We start from the raw sequence: 22,367 nt of genomic DNA, 5'->3' as shown, positions 1-22,367 counted from the left end.
CGACACTGTGTTGGTGTGACACTGAAGAGCGCCATCTGTTGGGTTTAAAAAATCATTGCAGATAAAGACTGAACTGGTTTCACAGCCTGGAAAAAGCTGGAGCTCAAAAAACAAATTATTCTGACTTATTTCTTTATCCCACGCTGCACCTCCACACTCAGTCAGTTCCTCCACCTGCCACGTCCACTTAACCCCGATTACTTTTTACTCAAGTACTTTTCAGAGCCTTTACTTTTTCACTTTTACTTCAGTAAAGTAGTTTAATTAGTACTTCAGGTTTTACCAGAGTATTTGTACAGCTTGAGTTTCTGTACTTCTACTTAATTGATTTTTCTTTACTCCTTTCCCCTCTGAAAGTGTCTGATTATCAGTAATAATCTATAATTTACTGAATAATATGTAGAATATAAAACAGAAACTGTGGGATGACTTACTGTAGTCAGGAGTTCAGGAGAATCCTCAGAGTTTCTGCTCCTCATCATGATGGAAACATGAAAACATGTTGATGCTCTTTGAGCTGGAATCAGTCCAAAGCAGCCGTGAGTGTGAACCAGCAGACATCATTATAATAACTCTGACATGAATCCTGATAGAAATCCTGCTCACTGACCTCTCTGACTGTAACTCTGTCACTGACACATCTGCCAACATCTGTTCCTGTAACAGCTCAGAGGAGTTCAGCACTTCCTCTCTGATTATTATCAGAAAAGTCAATATGACCGTGAATGTGGCGCAGCAATAAACAGACTTTGAGACTTGCTCACAGATGACTATGAGGTCTGTGTGAAACACATTTTCAGCCTTTTATGGACACGTTCCATAAATCTGCATATTTTTCGGTCCAGCAGTGTAAAAATCTGAATTGTTGTCTGAAGGCCAAAAGATGCCAAACAGATTTAGTTTCCCAAGTCGACCATTACAGTATAATGATTCACTTGATTCACAACAGACAAAACCAGGGGATGGAAAAAAAGTAAGACAAGTTGGGAGAAAGTTAACAGAAGGAGAGGGAGAGAGAGAAAAAATAACACAGTAGGGAGGAAACCACAGCAACTACCAACATATGCTTAAATAACAGTAAATAATAAATAATAATAATAAGTGCTCACCGGGCAGCCAAGCAGCCACCAGGAGTGAGCCCAACCAGACAGCTGGAGTCCTTCTCCCAGCCTCCAGCCCCAGAATGGAGAACGCTGGTGTGTCAAAACCCCATTCCTCACTCTGCTCGCTCATATATGGTGTTGATGTGCTGTTCTAAAGCGCATAAAGCCTGACTATGTGAAATTAACTTACATTTACTTGATTGATGTAATTTCAGGAGTATCATATCTAGCTGCTGTTGACCCATATCATGGGTCAACAGCAGCTATTTGAGCTGTTTGAGACGTGCAGATAAACAGTCACAGTGCAGGCAGACAACATGAAATATGAGGAAGTCCCTGAGCACTGTGCAGAGGGCTCTGAAGACTGAGACTCTGTGAGAGCTGCATTAGTGACCTGTGTGATGTGAGGAAGAGCACAGAGTCATGACTCACTGTCAGATCATCAGCTGTCACTGTGACACGTGCCTGTATGTGCACATCTTTACTTTTAATAAGATGTTTCAACATGCAGACGTTAATCTAACACAGTAACAGCTGCCTTTGTTTCAGGTCCAGCAGAGAAGAAGAAGAAGCTCATCCCAGTTCACTGACAGAGACAAAGTGTTGGTGCTGTGATAACGACTCTGATAACATCTCCCTCCCAGTAATAACTGCTCCCAGCAGCAACTGCCACAGGCCGACGGGCATAAAGCAGGAATGTTTCACTGAGAGAGAGGTGCTTTCCCGTTAAACTGGACAGCAAGATTCCGTAAATATTATGAATACAGCCGGTTCCCAAATCTTGTCAGAGATGGAAGATGCCGTCCATCCACCATGGAAATCCAGATCTTCCACAGAATTATAATCCAACATGGGGACGATGAAGACGAGCAGAGAAAGAGCCGAGTGCACAGCTGGGGGCAGCGCTCACTGCCCTCGGCGTCGCTGCTGGAACGCTGAAGCTTTGGTATTGAATCTTTGACCTGCTGATCTCACAGAGGCAGGAGACCCAGAGCATCACCCTGTGAGCTTCAGTTTATGCTCTGTCCTGTCATCCAATCAGATTTGAATATAGTTCACTGATATTCAGCCCCAGCCTGGCGTTCTCTCCATCTCTGACCTTTCACCCCCTGTTAACTAAGCCAAAGGTTTTTTTTCATTGCCATCACTTCTTAACTCAGAAATTCCATCACATTTAAATTTCATTAGTACATTAATTTTAGACTGAATCCATTTTATTTCAAACATGATTTCTCTTTAAAACTGTTTGTCAATCACAGTTTACTGAAGGTATTTTTATTCAATCACATATTTAAAAAGTCAGCATTCAGATATCAGAGTGTCAAGTTTTAATAACTGCTTGTCAAACTCAAACACACCCTGATATCTCTCATGGCCGTTTCTACTCAGGCTTTTTAGTTAACGTCCTAATATTAGAATCACCATCACATTTTCACATTATATTCTCTTACTGTCATTTTGGTTTAAGTTAACATGTTTATTCAGCTGATTCTGATCAGTATCAGCCATAATCAACTGTCAGCTCAGTCTGATCCAGTGGGGGGTCAGTGGGTGATCCCATAAAGAATTCCCTAAACCTGCTGGTCTGGAAGTCCACACTCAAAAAAATGAAACGTTGACTTTAATTAAAATTATTTTGTCAACAGGTTCCACGAAATTGCATTGTGTTAATTTAAAGCAAAAATCTTTAAGTCATCTAATTTTAATAAACTACTTAGGATTAACAAGAGATATTTAAGACTACCTAAATCAAATTATGTTGTATGAACATAAATGATATATTTACAGGTTAGATAGTTTAGATTAGTTACTTAAACACATTTCTTATTTGTGTCAGTAAAATGTTAAATTTAAGATAGATTAATTCAAATATTGTATTTTCAGCCACCTTGTGCTTTACTAATTAGTTTTTACATAAATCTATTATGTCAACAGGTTCCACACAAATGAATTAAGTACATCCAACTTATTTTTTTAAAATTTCTTTTTATTGCCAACACATTCAGTGAGCATTTATGTAAATCCAGCCCAAAATAAAACACAACAGCTCATTCGGGTTAGTAACTAACAGTATGTAGACAGATGCAACATCAAGACTTTAAATTAAATGTCTGTATCTGCCAGAAATAAAAGAAAAAACATTGAAGACCACATAACATATTGATAAGATGACACTTGAGTTATGTACATGTGATGCTAGTAAGGTCTGTGGAGTGTTTTTTCTTTAAAGTGTCTGAAATGGATAGCAAAGTTGCTATTCGTGATGATTGATTAGGGTCAGTTCAGTAACACAACACCAATGAAGTGTTTTCCTTTAACAATGCAAAATGAAGTGTCCAGCTCAACAGCCACAATTAAAAAAAATAATGTAATAATAATAATAATAATAATAATTATAATAATAATGATAAATAGTCCACTGATATTAGCAATCAAACAAAATTATATCACCATCCCAAATAAAACTTTAATAAAAAATGCCAGCATTATTGTCTAACAATAAAACAGTGTTAGGTCTAATTGTTGAATGTTGCCATTGTGTTTCTTAAATTTGTACAGTCTTATTTCAAGCAGTATTATCAAAGCCATTCCTTTGATCCTGAGCACCTCTAACCACTTTGTGTTGGGGGAGGTTTTATTGTAGATACATCGTATCTTAAAGATCTGTTTCTTGTGTTGTAAGCTTCCTGCTTTTATGACCCCTTTGGTCACACAAACGCAGCCCCAAAACACACACACACACACACATTCTTACTTACATACAGAAGTTCACACATATACATACAAAGCCTTGTCTTAGAACCATGTGGGCGTTGCTTTGCTGTGTGAACTGTCTCTCAATAAAAGGCAGAAAGAGGAGGCCATCGTCGGGGTCATTTTCGTGCTGGACACAGATGAGGCCTCCCTTGCGCAAGTAATCGATCGATCGCTGACTGTCTTGTTTTCTTTCATGATGAATAAGTCTCTAGAATTAGCGGGTTTGTGGGAACAGACGACCCCGAAATAAGCATGCCTTTTATCTAAATAAAATGAAATTATTACACCACATCTAGTGCTGAAATTCGTGCTTGATCACACCCTATATTATGATAAAACCAAAAGCAAATCAAATGTAACTGCTTATATTATTGAACTGAAACAAGAACCACTTAAAAATCTTATAAATCCTGCTTCACACCACAACAATCAAACAAATCACCCCCGCATTTATCACTCAAACATTATATTAACACCAAAAGGTAACTGGGTTCATCAAGCATATTTATCTGTGCTTTCAGGCTGGAAGAAAAAGACACTCACACTCTTATAGCATCCCATATACCTTGCTTGAATCAAAAGCATTTTTAAACTTTCAAATATTCAGCCTTGCAGCCCAAGAGAAATATGCCAACCGCAGTCATCAATCATATATTCACAGCAATAACTCAAAATTCATTTATACTATTATGGTGAACAAAACCAGCATCTTATTTACAGGCCTTTAACAGTATTTGCGAATCATAATTACAACACTCAATAACACGCTAAACAGGAAGTGAAAGTCCTCTGTGCGCTTCACAGCAGCCACCTCATTTGCATTTTCACACACCGTCTAAAAATAGCTCGCAGCGCTGCAGCGCGCTGACGTCACACACAGCCTCGTCTCACACACAACTCTATTATTTTATATTACAAAGACGTCTTATATTTACAATCACTCTCAGGCCTGACAGCTTTAGCGCCTACACAATTTTGACAAATTTAAGATAACGGGTCCAACCGAAGAAAGTCCACCTTTTTTGTAATCAATTAACCAGTATCTGTGCAACAGTTTCTGGCCTCATCTCTAAAGTCCCTAACTCAATTTAAAAGTGTTTCAACACCCAAGGTCCAACCTTTGCTACCCAAAAAAGCGCACACAAAGAGACTCAAACTCTTAGCTTGTTCCAGGCTGCCCTGTAATCTGCAGTCAAGCCAACTGTGTTATCCCTATTCGCCGATAGGTCGATGGCCCGCGTCCGAACCAAAGAGGGAGCACAACCTCCGGGCTCTGCGCTTCTTAGCAGCCGCCCCTGCCGTTCTACAATAATTTATAACACTTTGATACAACAATCAACACCCCAAAACAAGAGTATGACTGAGGCAGGTGCAACCTTGTGATCAATGGGGCCTCTAACCCACAAGATGACCAATTCCCTATCCAACTACTTGAGCCTCTAACTCAATTTACTTTACAAAATGCACTTTCAACGTTTTATTATCATTACTTCAGCTTAAATTCTCATGAGATTTTTTCATCAAAATCAAAACAGGCCTTCACCAGCAATTTCAGTGAGTAGACTTTAATTTTATCATGTCCAATTCGGCACACTTCGGATAAAATCAACAGGTAGTGCCTACCTCTTTTATAAAGGCGCCTGTCCACTCAGTTCGATTGCCGGATAATGTCTGCCCATCTGACCACCTCGGACTGTCCAAGCCTCCAACTTCCACCCCAATACCACAGGACGAGCCCCCAAACTGTTACAGATTCAAATATTGGGGATGGATACAAGAGGAAAACCAAAATAACAACACTGGTCTGGCCGGGTTGAGTCAAATGATGATTTGAATGAATACACGCGTGGGAGATGGACACCGTACGCAGACAGCATCAGATCTCAAAGTGGTGGAGCATTGCTCAAACTCTTATACCCTCTAGTGGCCCCCACCTAGTCATAAAAGCCTACACATTCACATTCTTTCTCTCACACGGCGCCTAAGCTACGACCTTGGCTCCCTGTTTATCTGCTCCTGCTGAGATGGGGCAGAAAACCTCTCTGGTATGTTCTGTTCTCTTCTAATCAGACAAATAAGGCAATGACTTTCTGAAAACAGTATTTCTTATAACTCAGCCGTATAATGCATCATAAAACAATATCATTCATTCACAACAAATCGGCAGTCTAATGTAATGCAAATCAGTTTAACAAATGTAATAGTTATCACCTTCTTCTAATTCAGGAGAATAATGCAAACTAAAACTACATAATAATTCACAATCTTTAATTAGTGGTCTAACATGGCATAAAATAATATTATAATCCCACAATAACCTTAAACTTTGTCTATTTATATCATCGGAGTCGCTGTTCTGCTATCAAGTGTGATGATGATGCCCAGCATGACATTGATTATCTGTATTTCATCATGTTTGGTGTCAGCACTGAGAGTTTAGAGCACCGGCTGAAGACTCAGTTTAGAGTTTAGCAGACAGTCTAGTCCTGATCATCGGGAGGCTGGAAGGAATCCAGACTCTGTGGCTTTTGTTTTCTGCAGAACGATAAACCAGCAGCAACAGCCACACCAGCAACTATCAGGCCAACTATCACTCCAACAGATCCAGTTCCACCCGGTCCTGATCCATCTGCAGGTGAGAAACAGGCTTAGGCGCCGTGTGAGAGAAAGAATGTGAATGTGTAGGCTTTTATGACTAGGTGGGGGCCACTAGAGGGTATAAGAGTTTGAGCAATGCTCCACCACTTTGAGATCTGATGCTGTCTGCGTACGGTGTCCATCTCCCACGCGTGTATTCATTCAAATCATCATTTGACTCAACCCGGCCAGACCAGTGTTGTTATTTTGGTTTTCCTCTTGTATCCATCCCCAATATTTGAATCTGTAACAGTTTGGGGGCTCGTCCTGTGGTATTGGGGTGGAAGTTGGAGGCTTGGACAGTCCGAGGTGGTCAGATGGGCAGACATTATCCGGCAATCGAACTGAGTGGACAGGCGCCTTTATAAAAGAGGTAGGCACTACCTGTTGATTTTATCCGAAGTGTGCCGAATTGGACATGATAAAATTAAAGTCTACTCACTGAAATTGCTGGTGAAGGCCTGTTTTGATTTTGATGAAAAAATCTCATGAGAATTTAAGCTGAAGTAATGATAATAAAACGTTGAAAGTGCATTTTGTAAAGTAAATTGAGTTAGAGGCTCAAGTAGTTGGATAGGGAATTGGTCATCTTGTGGGTTAGAGGCCCCATTGATCACAAGGTTGCACCTGCCTCAGTCATACTCTTGTTTTGGGGTGTTGATTGTTGTATCAAAGTGTTATAAATTATTGTAGAACGGCAGGGGCGGCTGCTAAGAAGCGCAGAGCCCGGAGGTTGTGCTCCCTCTTTGGTTCGGACGCGGGCCATCGACCTATCGGCGAATAGGGATAACACAGTTGGCTTGACTGCAGATTACAGGGCAGCCTGGAACAAGCTAAGAGTTTGAGTCTCTTTGTGTGCGCTTTTTTGGGTAGCAAAGGTTGGACCTTGGGTGTTGAAACACTTTTAAATTGAGTTAGGGACTTTAGAGATGAGGCCAGAAACTGTTGCACAGATACTGGTTAATTGATTACAAAAAAGGTGGACTTTCTTCGGTTGGACCCGTTATCTTAAATTTGTCAAAATTGTGTAGGCGCTAAAGCTGTCAGGCCTGAGAGTGATTGTAAATATAAGACGTCTTTGTAATATAAAATAATAGAGTTGTGTGTGAGACGAGGCTGTGTGTGACGTCAGCGCGCTGCAGCGCTGCGAGCTATTTTTAGACGGTGTGTGAAAATGCAAATGAGGTGGCTGCTGTGAAGCGCACAGAGGACTTTCACTTCCTGTTTAGCGTGTTATTGAGTGTTGTAATTATGATTCGCAAATACTGTTAAAGGCCTGTAAATAAGATGCTGGTTTTGTTCACCATAATAGTATAAATGAATTTTGAGTTATTGCTGTGAATATATGATTGATGACTGCGGTTGGCATATTTCTCTTGGGCTGCAAGGCTGAATATTTGAAAGTTTAAAAATGCTTTTGATTCAAGCAAGGTATATGGGATGCTATAAGAGTGTGAGTGTCTTTTTCTTCCAGCCTGAAAGCACAGATAAATATGCTTGATGAACCCAGTTACCTTTTGGTGTTAATATAATGTTTGAGTGATAAATGCGGGGGTGATTTGTTTGATTGTTGTGGTGTGAAGCAGGATTTATAAGATTTTTAAGTGGTTCTTGTTTCAGTTCAATAATATAAGCAGTTACATTTGATTTGCTTTTGGTTTTATCATAATATAGGGTGTGATCAAGCACGAATTTCAGCACTAGATGTGGTGTAATAATTTCATTTTATTTAGATAAAAGGCATGCTTATTTCGGGGTCGTGCCGAATTGAAATTTCACCTATAGGGGATCTTCCTTACATGAATTGCATTTGTCGCAATGAGTATGAATAAATGATTAAATACAGTAAAAAAAATTTTTGAGTGTGTGTTTCTAGGGATAATTATTACTGGTTTTATACATTCATATTGAGGAGCGGATGATTGTGGCTGAGTGTGTGGATGGATAACGTGAAGACGACTTTGCAGCCGCTGGGTGTGAGTAACTGTGTGTGTGTAACAGGAACTATGCATGCCCATAAAAGGCAACTGCCGTACTGTGTGAAGTATGCACCCAGAGAGAGAGAGAGTAAAATCTAGGCAGATGGAGTGAGGGGAAGTGTTAAGGAAAGAAAGAGTAATTGAATGTTTTATTGTGTTAATACAGGTGGATTTCTCTCAACCTGGAAACTTCAGTACAGCGACGAAACGAAAGGATAGATTAACTGTCTGGGACGACAGACAGGCCGAGCTTTGGCTCAAAATTTTACAGCTTGACCTGTCACTTTGTCCCCACCCTGAAAAGAAGCTTAAAGGACATCTTCTCCTCCAGTTATCGGTTACCATCACTGGAAATTTTCAGGCAAGTTTTTGGCTGAATTGTTGTTAGCGCCATGTGTCCCTGAATCTCACAACCAAGCTCTAATTCCTGGCTGAACACAAGGAATGCTGTTATTTAAGGTGGGAAATCAAAATTTGGGAAGCAAAATAAAAACACACACAACCAGAGAAATGTATGAGAAAGGCACGTGTTACAGAAATGCCTTGTTTGAGAAAAAAAAAGTTAAAATAACCCACCTACAAACGCACACACACGCAATGAAAAGCAGCTTACACTCATGAACATGTGCAGATTTTCCAGCAAGGTTAAAGCAGCGAAACTTAACATACACCTGTTGTTAAATGATAAAGTTTATCCACTACTAACAAATAAACTTTCTGGGTTGCAGGACAACAACTTGACCTCAAAAAGAAACACTCTGGTATGACCAACCAGTGATGAAACAACAAATTTAGTGGTTAAAAGAATCAAATTGTGAGATGTTTTCTGCTGATTGATTAATACAAGTGATTACTGAATCAGGGGCGATTCTAGGATCAGAGCTTTGGGGGGTGCTGAGCACCCAGAGAGCTGCCCAGCCAGGCAAGGTAAACTTTACACATCACGATGAGACTTCTTCCCTGTCTCTGTCAGTCCCTGCATCCTTAAATGTCTCCAGTTGTCCCGAGTTCCCTCTGACTGTCTCCTTGGTGCATTTAAACCCCTGTTCCTCCCTGTCCTCATCGTCTGTTGTCTTCATCTCTGCTATCAGTCATCATAATTTTACCATCTCTGTGCAAGTCTGCAAATTTCTTTATTAAATCATAAGATTCTTAAATTCATCAAGTCTCTCTGTGCCTGGGTCCTCATCACAAAACATGACATCACCGTTTTGTACATTTTAACACAATTATATCCCCACATTTGTGAAAGAAAAGCAAAACACTTTTTTGAGAAGTCTGTAACAAAACCATCAAATCTGATAAAGGTTATTTAAATGATGCTCATAGTGAGTAAGAAGTAAACTGAGCGCATGTTTTGGACAGAGATTCACTTTTAATGTGTATGTATAATATAATATAGATACATAAAAAACACTCCCAAAACAGAATAAATTATTACAAAATATTAATAAAAAAACTATAAAAATCGAGGCCACTTTGCCTGTGGTAGAATGTATACAATGTATGAAAAAATCTTTACTGCAGATACTAATTTGACTAATTTAATAATACTAATTTTGTGTTGTGAGATTTATGAGTTTCATGCTTTCATAGTGGTACTTGGGAGAGCTTGACATTTTTATCAGGTGGTACACACTGTAAAAAGTTTGAGAAACACTGATAAGTGTTTCTCAGTAGAGTTGTGGCTGAACCACATAAAAATATATCATTAATTTTAATCTCCCCAATCAATTATAATGTTATGTTGGAATGTTGTTAAAGAGGGTCAAAAATGTTTCAACCCAGTTTGTTTTGCAGATTCTGTATAGCAGCTTTAATATAGGGAGGACACAACTTCCTGATTGTGTGAGTAAAATCAGGTTTTTTCTCTTTGTCAGTTTAACAGTTTCTGTTTTGCCTGTCACTGTTCCCTGTCTGTTTTCTTACCTGGTTCTTCCTGACCTTGTACTTTCTCCTCACGTTCTCCTCTTTCCCCTCTCTCCCTCTTTGGACTGACAATCATACACAAATAGATTGTATTCAATTACATGAAAAATTATATTAATATGAAAAAAACAATTATTAAGATCACTAACGAAAAGTCCTGTCTCAGTGTACTTTCAACCAAAAGGCAAATAACCAAACCACATGAACATCTAATAAAAGATATAAATACTGAAACACTGATCCAACATTATCCTTTATTGATGGATCATTTGTTCTTACACTTTTACCTGAATGTGGCTCCTGTTTTTGAAAAAACTTCCTTATATCCATTATGAACCTGGCTGTCTCTCTCTACACAAACACACACACACACACACACACACACACACACACACAACAGGAGTTATAAGGTTAATGGACATTCAGTCAGTTAGCTAGTTAGTATCCATTTCAAACAGGACAGCGGTAACAACAGCAGGCTACGGACAATTTTAAGTTTTAGATTTTAAATAGGCTGTATACATTTCAGTGGGAGCAACAGGACGGTCAAATGTCGCTGATTTTACTACAGAGTAGGACGGATTGTAGGGTAGCAAACATCATTGGAAAACACGTTTTCAACACTGCAGGTTACCTGGTGTAAGGTTTTTCAGCTAAAAAGAAACATGACTCCTATCTAACTACGGGCCTTTCTCAATATGCGTACTTGTGCATTCTCGTGTACTCGTGATACGTCATCAGTCGGAGACCAAGTACTGTTCCAATTCGAAGTACGCATCAAACCGAGAACGCGAAAAAGTCCCGGATGTGTTCTCGCTCCGCCCGTTTTATCAAGCATGCATCGGTGGTGAGTTGTGTGGACTTGGTACAACTAAATATCCCAGAATGCATTTCGTCCGAAACTCAGACAAAGGCCGTTTCTCAATTCTCAAGTACGTGAGTACGTACTCGCCGAGAACGCGAGTATGTACTCACGTACTTGAGAATTGAGAAACGGCATACATAAAGAGTAACTGAAGGTTAAATGCTGCTAATATGTCCTGTTTTAATCCAGGCACTCCACCTCCGCTCCGCTGCGTCTCAGCTACCATCGCTCTGGCAGCAACGACCCTAGAGCCAGAGTGGGGGTGAGCTGGAACAAACCATTTTGGGAGGGGGGGAAGGGTTATCTATACTTTTGTTGTTAAAATCTTCCGTCTCAACCAAGTACTGTATGCTTTTTATATTTTTAGCAGTGTGTCACACAAACAGCAAATATTGTCAAAAAAAAGTAAGAAATCTTTGGGGGTGCTTTGACTCATTTTGGGGTGCTTCAGCACCCCCAAACCTAGGCTAAAATCGCCCCTGTACTGAATTAAGGAAGATTCCTTTTTGTGCTTTTAAATGTGATCTTAAGAATTTAAATATCTAACTGTGTTGTCCTGTCAACTTGGTGGGTTATGAGTTGATTATATGGTGAGAAAAAACATAAAAAGGGGGGAGAGAAGGCTGACACAGGGCCTGGCCCGGTGTTTCTCCCCTCTCTGAATAACACAGCCAAAACAACATCATTTTCCTGTTCGTCTGTTTTTGTTTTGTTTTTGTTTTTTCTCTTTATGTTTAATTACAGGCTGCTTTGCCGGCCCTGAAAGCCGAGGCTGACCTGGACTCCTGCTCTCCCCTCTACCATCTTTGACGTGACCCTGACCAAATGCTGCAGCAGCTGGACCCACAACAACAATCTAAAAATGTCAACAGTGCTGTGGGAAAGCGATCTCATGCAGCGGAGATGGAGAGCGTTAAATCCAAGGCCCGTTTCACTACACGGGGGAGATTTCCAGACAGCTTCAGCTGACAGAGCTGTGACGGGATGCCCAGTAGGCCCGAATGAAAAGTGAGGGCGAGCAAAAGAATGCTGACCTTAACAACTCTGCATTAAAACTGTGCAGGACAGTGATGGACCAACACGGATGATCGGGCAGCAAAAAGGGCGTGCCAGAGACAGGAGGAGTAACTGAGGTCAGAAGGCACCTCAGAATGGACAAAAGCACCAGAAGAAAATAAGCTGAAGGCACAGGTGTCGGGGCTCGGCCAGGAGCTGACCTCTGAGAAGAGCCGGACAGCAGAGCTGCAGAAGGCCTTGGAGCAAAGCAAGCAAAACATCAATAAACTTCAATCTGACGTGTACGGAAAAGACTGAGGTTTCTGCCCTCAGTAAGAGCTCAAGGCATCAGTGCAGAAACTGAGTATGGCTCAGGAGGAGCTGGCTGCTAATTGAACCCATCAGTCAGGCTTAGAGTCCCAGATACAGGACTTGGAATCAGGCCGGAGCTCGCTGGAGCAGGAGGTCGCCAAACCTGACGAGAAGCTCCAACAGCAGGAGCAAACCCTGAAGGAGCTACAGAAGCAAAAGGGTCAAGTTAAGGAGGAGCTGGACAAGGAGAAGATGCAGGACACTGGAGAAAAGGACTGCCTCAATTGGGGCCAGAACCAGTATGGACAGAACTTTGAGCAGCAGCACCAATGGACGCAAACGGACTGAAAAGGAGGAGGGCAGGACCCCAGGGCACGCTTCAGGCCGTGGTTTACCCAAGACACCAGAACAGGAAAGTGATGAACACAAACACACATGTACATACATTGACTCAGAATGAAGAGAAACACACATATGCACTCGTTGATTGAGTGAGAAATGACACACACACGCACACAAATCGAAATTACTGATTCAATTCACTGAGAAGTGATCCACACACACACACACACACACATGCTGATGCAATGAAGAATGCTTTACTAACAAATGCTTATGCTGATACGCAAAATGCTGCACACAAACATCCAAATACAGAATCTGCTAAAACAACAAGAAGGCATTGATTGTTTATTGGTTAAATGCGTTTCATGTCACCCAGAGGGCATTTGTGTAGATTTAAGGGACAAGGTCTAAAACAGTTTGGTTATGAAAACAATGTCTGTGCGTGATGTCTGTTTATGGCTCAAGGCCTCGACTGAATTGTTTACTGTGCTTCACACAGCCTGATGGGCAGTGGTACAGAGTGAAAATGATGAATTAACGGTGTGAGTCTCATTTTGGAGCGCCCCATTTTTGTGATTGAGACTTAATTGAAGGAGGAACACACTGGGAAAAAAAAAAAAAGCTGTTGGATTTACGTAAGCATTTCGCGTGTATTTAACACAATTACCTCAGGCTTTAAAGATCTGTACGAAATTCAACAACTTAATTTGTTCTCGTTGAGATGACACGATACAATCTAGTAAGAGTGGTTAGTTGCTGAACTCACGGAATTAACAAGATCGCGTAAGATGTCAAACTGCAGGAAAATCACAGTTATATAAAGTTATATGAGGCAGACAACGACACACACACCACATGCATGCCATTGCTATTTATTGTGTATTAACCTGTCAAGGGCAAGAACAAAAGAATTCTGCATCAAATACAGGAAATCATAGCGTTCCTGTATTTCCTAGATTGTTGGCATGCTGGTTAGTGCTATTGCTCCACAGTAAGAAGGTCCTGGGTTCAAGTCCACAGTCTGGCTAGTTTGCAGTGGTTTCTCTCTGGGTATTCTGGTTTCCTGCCACAGTTGAAAGTCATGCAGTTATTAGAGCTAGGTTAATTGATGATTCTAAATTACCCGTAAGTGTAAATGGTTGTTTGTTTTTATGTGATAGACTGGTGAGTTGTCCAGGGTGTACCCCGCCTCGTAACCTATCACTTCAGGGTTATTTCCCAGCCCTCTTGCAACCAGGATAAAGATAGGAGGATGGTAGTTGTTGTAGGCCCATTCAATTTTTATGGTAACCAGGATCTAGACTTTGTTAAACAGTATGTAATATGAAGACAACATGTAGTATTTAAGTGACCAAGTAGTATTTGGATAAAAGTTATCGAATAGTGTTGAAATAAAATGACAGAATTGTGAAGGATTAAAATATTCCAAGAGCTCAACTTACTTCATCTGAACATGTTTCAATCGTGTTTTATGAACACAGGTTTACTGAATATGAAAAGGTTGTGTTGATTTAACTCAGTTGTTTAAGTTTCTGCCAAAGCAAAACATTTGTGTGCAACCAGTGTCCACTATTGAATTAAGTAAATCCAACATGTTTTTTTTTTTCAGTGCAAAAAGGAGATACGGCACCTACACAATATTGTCCCGGGAGGAAGAAAAACTTTCTCGTGAAGTTTTGGTTGATTTTTGGTTTTGCTTAACACTAGGTTGATTTCATCAGTGAGGTTTGGATTGTTCTCTTTCTCTAAGAGAGAGAAATATGGTTTTATGCTGGGACATGTTTGCAACGGGCCCCAGTGTTTGTTACTTTATATGAGTATTTTATTGGTTACGTTTGTTTTTGCTTCTGTTACAGTGCACTGAAATAAGAACATCTGAGAGGTGTGATCCACCGGTGGTGATATTTTGGTATTTGGTGAGTTCCTGATTTAACAAATCACTCTTTATCCAGCCTGAGAGATGAACTTTAAGCGCTATGAAATGAGTTCCCTTATATGAGACACTGATCACATGAGATAGTCCTGAGCCTAAAAGGATTGCAGCAAGTCAATCCAGTCAAAAAAAACAAACAAGGAACTGTTTTCCTTTAAAATGATGACGTCATCTTGCTGGTGATGGATACTCGAATAGGTTGCGCGTGAGACTCCATTATCAGCAATATCTGGTATGAATGTGTGTGAATGTATGCATGTGACTGGACTATGATAGACTGACGACTAAAAGTTTTGACTGACTCGATACTGAGACAAAACGACACAGACTTTAGGATTAATAAATGTCCACAAACAGTTCACCCAGCCTGTAAAAGAAGGGTGGATGTTTTGTCTTGCTTTGTTTTGTTTTTGCAGGAACAGGAAGATAACAGAGAGCAGAAGGGGAGAATGTAGCTTCACATGAGAGTGTGGAGCTGCAGACTTAACCCTTTGGTGGCTAATTTTGAGTTACTGATGTTTGTATTAAGAAAATTGTGTTTTATTAGCTGTGTTTCGATTAATGTATCACATTATATTGTTAGGAATGTTAAATGCTAAAGTGAAGAAAAGGTTTGATTTCACTCATGACTGAACACGTCTTTTTACGTGTCTCAACAAATCAGCTCTGGATCGCCTTCAGTCTGTACAGAATGCAGCAGCGAGACTTTTAACTGGTACAAACAAGAGGTCTCACATTACTCCAGTTTTGGCTTCTCTTCATTGGTTGCCTGTAAATTTTAGGGTTCATTTTAAAATTTTAGTTGTAACTTTTAGAGCTCTGCACGGTGAAGCTCCCCAGTATATCTCTGACCTGTTGAAACCTCATGCTTCATCCCGAGCACTTAGGTCTTCAGGTCAGAGGCTACTGGTGGTCCCACGTACTAGGTTTAAAACACGTGGGGATCGGGCTTTTCAGGCACTGGCACCTAGGCTGTGGAACTCCCTGCAGTTGTCTTTACGCTGTCTAGACTCTACTGACTCCTTTAAAAAGCAGCTGAAGACATTTTTATACAAATGGGCTTTTAATTAATTTTAACTTGTATGTCTGATCTTATTGTGAAGCACTTTGTGATTTTTATCTGGGAAAATGTGCCATATAAATGAATTTTACTTACTTACTTACTTACTATTAACCATAGCAGGCCACTGTAGAAAGCCAATTAACTTTATAGAGGAAAAAAGCCAAAACTTTAACAATACCTATGAATAACAGGGGAAGCATAGCCTTGTCACATTCAAAATGGGGATATGTAATAACAAACACGGGCCCATGTGATTTAGGTTCTTTCTTGAAATGGTCAGCAATTTAAAAAGTAGAGATATAGCCAACAGGGACATGTGATAGGATGCAGTGCTGCAAAAGAACAAGAGCAAAGTAGAGAAAGAAAACCTATTGTGTTTAGTTTTGATCAATTCAAATTAAAGTGTACCATTACACTCAGAGGATCAATATGAAATCAAAATATATGCAAATTTTGTATGAAGCACATGACTGATAACTGTTCTGTCCTGAGCTTTTGTTTTTACAGCACCCACTTGACCACACCAACAGTTTCTCGCCACCAAAAGGGGGTACTTGCAAAGAATAGGGAGGAATATCATCAGAAGTGTGAAAGGTAAGCCTGGATAGGGGTGATAACACCATAAATTTCACTTATGGTCAAATTCTTAGAATTTGACACCAAACATGAAAAATTCTTCAAACATTTAGAGACAGAGTGGAGTTCTAGATAAACATAATGTAGCAAACCACATGAGGATGGAGGTTTGAATCTATAATATTTTAAAATAACATGCAATAAACTGTTGACCATGTTGATTATGTTTATTCTAGTGTGCAGAGATTTGCTAATCTGACCAGGGAATGTAATAAACAGGAATGTCAGAACAGTAAACCTTAAAGTCAACTTTCACAGTCCAGACTGGGATGGCGTTGGACATCCTCAGGGTGGAAAATGGTCGGTGTGACCAAGGTGTGGTTTGGCTTGTTGTATGTATATTTCAAGATGATATGGCTCTGGATGGACCAGTTATCAGGGCATGGAAGGAGGACAGCCTTATTAAATGAGGAGCAGGAATTTTCTGGGATGGAAGATCCTCTGGGTGAGTGGTTGACTAAAAGCATGCATAAGATATAAGCTATCTTTTGTTATTGATTGGTAATAGATTGATAATTGGCCACATTTACAGCTGTATTGACTTGTTATAGACTCAGTCTACTTGATGTTGAAGAACTGTAATTAACAGATTGAAAACAGTGACATTAAAGGAAGAATACGCAGTGCCACACTATCAGATGCCAGTGAAGGTGGGGCTCAGTGATGAATCAGGTGAGCTGGATTCATGGCTGAATCAAGACATAGATTCCCCTGTGCTGTGGTCAGTGAGGGAAAAACAGGGGGAATAAAATTTAAAAAGGGGGCGTTTTATATGTGAAGTTCATAGTAATACAGGTTTTGTTTCTAGGCAATTCTGCGGACGCAGGCTCTGGGCGGAGCCTGGAGCTGACCAGATCTAACATGACAATTAAATTGATTTCATTCCCTAACACAGGATGACAAGACTGAAACACATGATTTTTGTGAAAAGGGGGGCAAATGTTAGAATTAAAAATGGCTAATTTGTTTTTGATGTCTTTTGTTAAAATGAGTGGTTTTAATAATTTTAATACACACATTGCAAATGTGCTTATAATGAGTTGGCACTCGGTCTTTTGAAGGTCATAAGCTTCGTTCGGCGTGACGGTCCGGATTGATATATTGCAGGTATTGGTCAGGAGGTCCTGAACATGATGTGCTAAACCGATTTTGAATCACTAGAGGAACAATGGATAACAACATTAGATTATTAGGGCTAGGAAGAGAGGTGTGTTGGTTTTCTGTCTCTTACAGAGAAAGGAACAGACACTAGACGAGGTCACAGAGATACGAGGATCCTTTGCAGCAGAGACAGACACAGAGACTGCCAAGACAGCAACTGGGATGAAGTGTCATGGCGTTTGGGCTCCGACTAGCGACCTGGAGAGGAAGGATCCCGTAAACACAGCAATGTCCATGAAGGGGTTGGCGAAAATCCTGGAACACCAGACCAACAGCATTCGAGAAGCTTTTGGTCAAAAGGGGGACACAGCTGTAACCCCTAAACACACAGATCGTTGTTTGAAATCGGGGCAGAATAATCCCCTGACCTGTCATCTGTACCTACTATTGTTGTTGTAATAATAGTTTTTCTAGCATCTGAACTGCGCAAACACAGAGGTCATCTCACATATGGTTCACCTAAAGGGGGACAGAGGGCCTCAGGGGTAAGAAGAAATGAACCCAGCAACACTGGTTTTCAGGGTGTAGGTGAGCTCTTTATTCTAAAGAGCTCAAAAGGGGGAGTGTGGGATTATAATATTATTTTATGCCATGTTAGACCCCTAATTGAAGATTGTGAATTATTATGTAGTTTTAGTTTACATTATTCTCCTGAATTAGAAGAAGGTGATAACTATTACATTTGTTAAACTGATTTGCATTACATTAGACTGCCGATTTGTTGTGAATGAATGATATTGTTTTATGATGCATTATACGGCTGAGTTATAAGAAATACTGTTTTCAGAGAGTCATCGCCTTATTTGTCTGATTAGAAGAGAACAGAATATACCAGAGAGGTTTTCTGCCCCATCTCAGCAGGAGCAGATAAACAGGGAGCCAAGGTCGTAGCTTAGGCGCCGTGTGAGAGAAAGAATGTGAATGTGTAGGCTTTTATGACTAGGTGGGGGCCACTAGAGGGTATAAGAGTTTGAGTGGAGGGGCAGGGATGCCACGCACAAACTCAAAAAGAAAACTCACCAATACACAAGTGCAGCACACGATCACACACTCACACTAATAAACTAAAAAGGCAGGTGTGTAACACTCAAAGGATCCCACCACCAAGGCACCCCAGTCTCCTCCACGTCAGGCCCTCCGCATCTGAACAAAAGAAACAAAGAAAATTATAATATATTCCCACAAAACTAATATGCACACGCTGGGGATAGCCCAACTTCAGGAACACTCTGGTGATCCGCAGCTAGAAAAAGGGCCTTCTACCAGTGGTGTAACAAAAACCCAAACTACAAATCAAAACAGCAGAGAGACAGACATAAATAAAACTTTAAATCTGGAGCAGACAGAGTCGCCGTATTACTCCAAATTGCCGTTGTTCCAGATTAACTGGCGCGTAGATTAACTGGCGTTGGTCGAACAGATGTGTGGCAGTCTTGCGTTTCAGGAGCTGCTACCGACAAAACAGCAAATAAACACCAAATGTGTCATCTGTGACACTTGTGAGGTTATCTCAAACACACTCCATCAGTCTTGATGCTGTTGAACAACAAAATGTTTAAAAATGTCGCGAGTTTACCTGGTGACATTCTCATGTGCGACGTGATCGCGAAAACAGCAAACAATTAACACCACGCCGATGTTGCTCACGGGACAGCAAGAGTAAACGATCGGGAGACTCTTGTCTTTGTTATCGTCCCCCTCGTACATGTTATTACTCCGATTTCAGCGTTTTTGCTTCACAACTAAAGTTTGCTTTGTGTGCACTCAAATGGAGTCGAGCCAATCAGCGCCACCTCTGGCCAAGTGCCTTAGCCTACCTATGGCCAGATTAACTTGTGACACACATCTGCACCACGTTTGAATTCGTTTCGTGCACAATACATTTGTACCTTCCAATGTTGTCTGTTTGTGTGTCTTGCAAATAAACATCTGAACCAAATGAAATGGTATTATGTATTTATTATTGGCCTACATTAGTAAGAAATGCCAATTATATATACAAAGTCATAGGAATCACCACTCTTGTTGTCTATCATGATTTTAATATTTTTGCCCATAAGTAAAACGTCTTGAACAAATATATGACACTAATATTTCACTAGTGTTGTAACATCACATGCCGTTAGCGTAGTCTGCCTGTGTCTTTTCTCTGCAAATGAACATTTTCAGCCAATATAGGTAAGTCACCAACATGGCTGGAGAGAGTTGGTAGTTATATAAGTGTGGTTAATCTAATATGATGATCTTCAATTTGGAGCCCATCTACTGACTATCACATAGCAGCTGGAGCAGTCTCTAATAGGGATGGGTATCGTTTAGGTTTTATCGGATACCAGTACCAAACCGGTACTTTTGAAACGGTGCCGGTGCTCGAACCGGTGCTCAAGCCGGTGCTCGAACTGGTGCTTAAAGAATGGAGAACACAAAATTGATCCAAAAACCTCTCATGTTTAGCTGTTTTTTTGTAAAAAGATAACAATGTTAGCCTTTTCTGTAGCTATAGGGCATATATGGTATCACTCTTGGCTGGAAGCAGTGCTTAATCAATGGAAAAAACACCAATTTTGTCTAAAAACCTGTTTCCCACTTTTTCTTTATTCTTTATTTTAGCCTTTTTGGCCAGGGTGAAGGGAGTATCTGGCATCAAACAAGAAGACAGCCGCATGTAACTACGACGGTGTTTGCTAGTTCACCTTACGTGCATTAATTTAATAACGTGGTTAGCCTACTCAACGTAAATTACACATGAACAACATGAAGCTACTCACGCAGAGAAGAACAGCTGCTGCTGCCATCATCATTAGGGATGGGTATCGAAAACCGGTTCTTGTTGCGAACCGGTTTCCACTGTTTCAATTCCTTGGAATTGTTTGCCATTTTTGCAAACGATTCCCTTATCGATTCCCATCGCCCCGAATGACATCGCCACGTCGCGGAGCGTCATTTACCTGGCAGGAAACACGGCGGCTCAAACGCTAAAAAGTTTGGTCATACTTTACGAGAACGGATGACAACAGGGCAACTTGCAATACTTGCAAAGTAGATATTTCATTTAAGGGAGGAAACACTATGAATATACAAAAGCATTTGCTCACAAAACACGCGATAACCTTAAATGAATGTCATCTTTTTAATTCCGCTCCGGTCTCGTGAATCTCAACCCAGCAGCAGCAGCGGTAACGTTTGCACGTCCTCTCCCGTTAATGCGGCAGGTAAATAATCAACTAACAGTGCATATTATGTTAGCGCGATCTGCCTTATTACAAAACCTGCCATTACTGTGCACCCACAGCAGATGCCCTCGATTTTCGGTAAGTGAATGTGTTTAATTGTAGGCAGGGACATTACTGGATATTCTTGTGTAATTGCTACAGAATAATTTATGTTATACTTTGTTATTGCTACAGAAGAATATTTATTTTATTATTTTACATTTACAATTTTTTCCCCGGGGACCCTGTGACACCCCATTGAAGAGCCGTAGGCTGGATCTCTTAAGGATCTCTTAAGATCTCACTGTTGGGTTTGTAAGGCCATGCTACTCCTAAATTTCTATCTTGTTCAAAGAGAAGATATAAAACAAAGTTCTAAGCTAATCGACCTTAGTGTTCTCCTTTTTTTTTTTAAAAGAATTGATAAGAGAATCGATAAAGAATCGAATCGTTAAACAGAATCGAAAATGGAATCGGAATCGTGAAAATCTTATCAATACCCATCCCTAATCATCATCCGTCATCATTTCTGCTACACTGACAGGGCTAGGGCCCAGGACTCTCCTCTTCGGGTTTTTGGGGGATGTTGCTAACTCTGGGTCCGATAACAGGCACCACACCCGCAGTAGATGTGCACGGTGTGAGGTCTCGCAGCAAGCTATCAAATACGGTGCATTTCTCGGCTTTTAACAAAATGCTATACGTCGCCAGGTGTTTCATCAGATTCGAGGTGTTACCTCCTTTGACAGTATCACAGTATCAGCCTAAAGCACTTGTTGCAGGCTGCTGAGTTTGCATCTTTTGCTGTGAAGTACAGCCAGACTTTTGATCGCTTCGCCTTGGGCATTTTTAATCTGTAGCTCTGCTCTAAGAGAACGTACGTACCCGGGCCCGCCTACTACGCTTGCAAAGGTAAAATGATTGGCTAAAATCCAAAGCGTATGACATCTCAGGGGAAAAAAAAGCACCGAAAAAAACCACCGAAATAAAGTACCAAAATGTGCGCTGCTTTTCGGTCTGGTTACTACCGTTTATGTCAGAACGGTACCGGTACCCATCCCTAGTCTCCAATGGAGGTCAGTTCACTGCTGCCACCTGTGGCCAAGTACCAGAGCCTACTACTAGATTAACTTGTGACACATCTGCACCTACTTCTAGGATCACATTGAGTAGAGGCTGAGTGGCTGCACTTACCCCTGGTACTTCCAAATCTACCCACAAACATGTTGAAAGATGCAATCCCAGCAATGTGGATTGTCAAGACTAAAAACAATCAGTAAGCAAAGACAACAGGGATCAATTTTTTCTGTTTATTTAGCACCCACAACATTTGTAGTCGCCTTCTGCACAGGGGAAGTCCACACACACTGTGTGGTACCACTTTCCGCAGAAGGTGCAGTCAATCTGCAAGATTGAATGAGACTGTCAGAGTCATTGTC

This window comes from Oreochromis niloticus, linkage group LG3 (assembly GCF_001858045.2).
Source record: "Oreochromis niloticus isolate F11D_XX linkage group LG3, O_niloticus_UMD_NMBU, whole genome shotgun sequence".
Lineage (NCBI taxonomy): Eukaryota > Metazoa > Chordata > Actinopteri > Cichliformes > Cichlidae > Oreochromis > Oreochromis niloticus.
Note: the sequence above shows the minus strand (reverse complement) of the source record.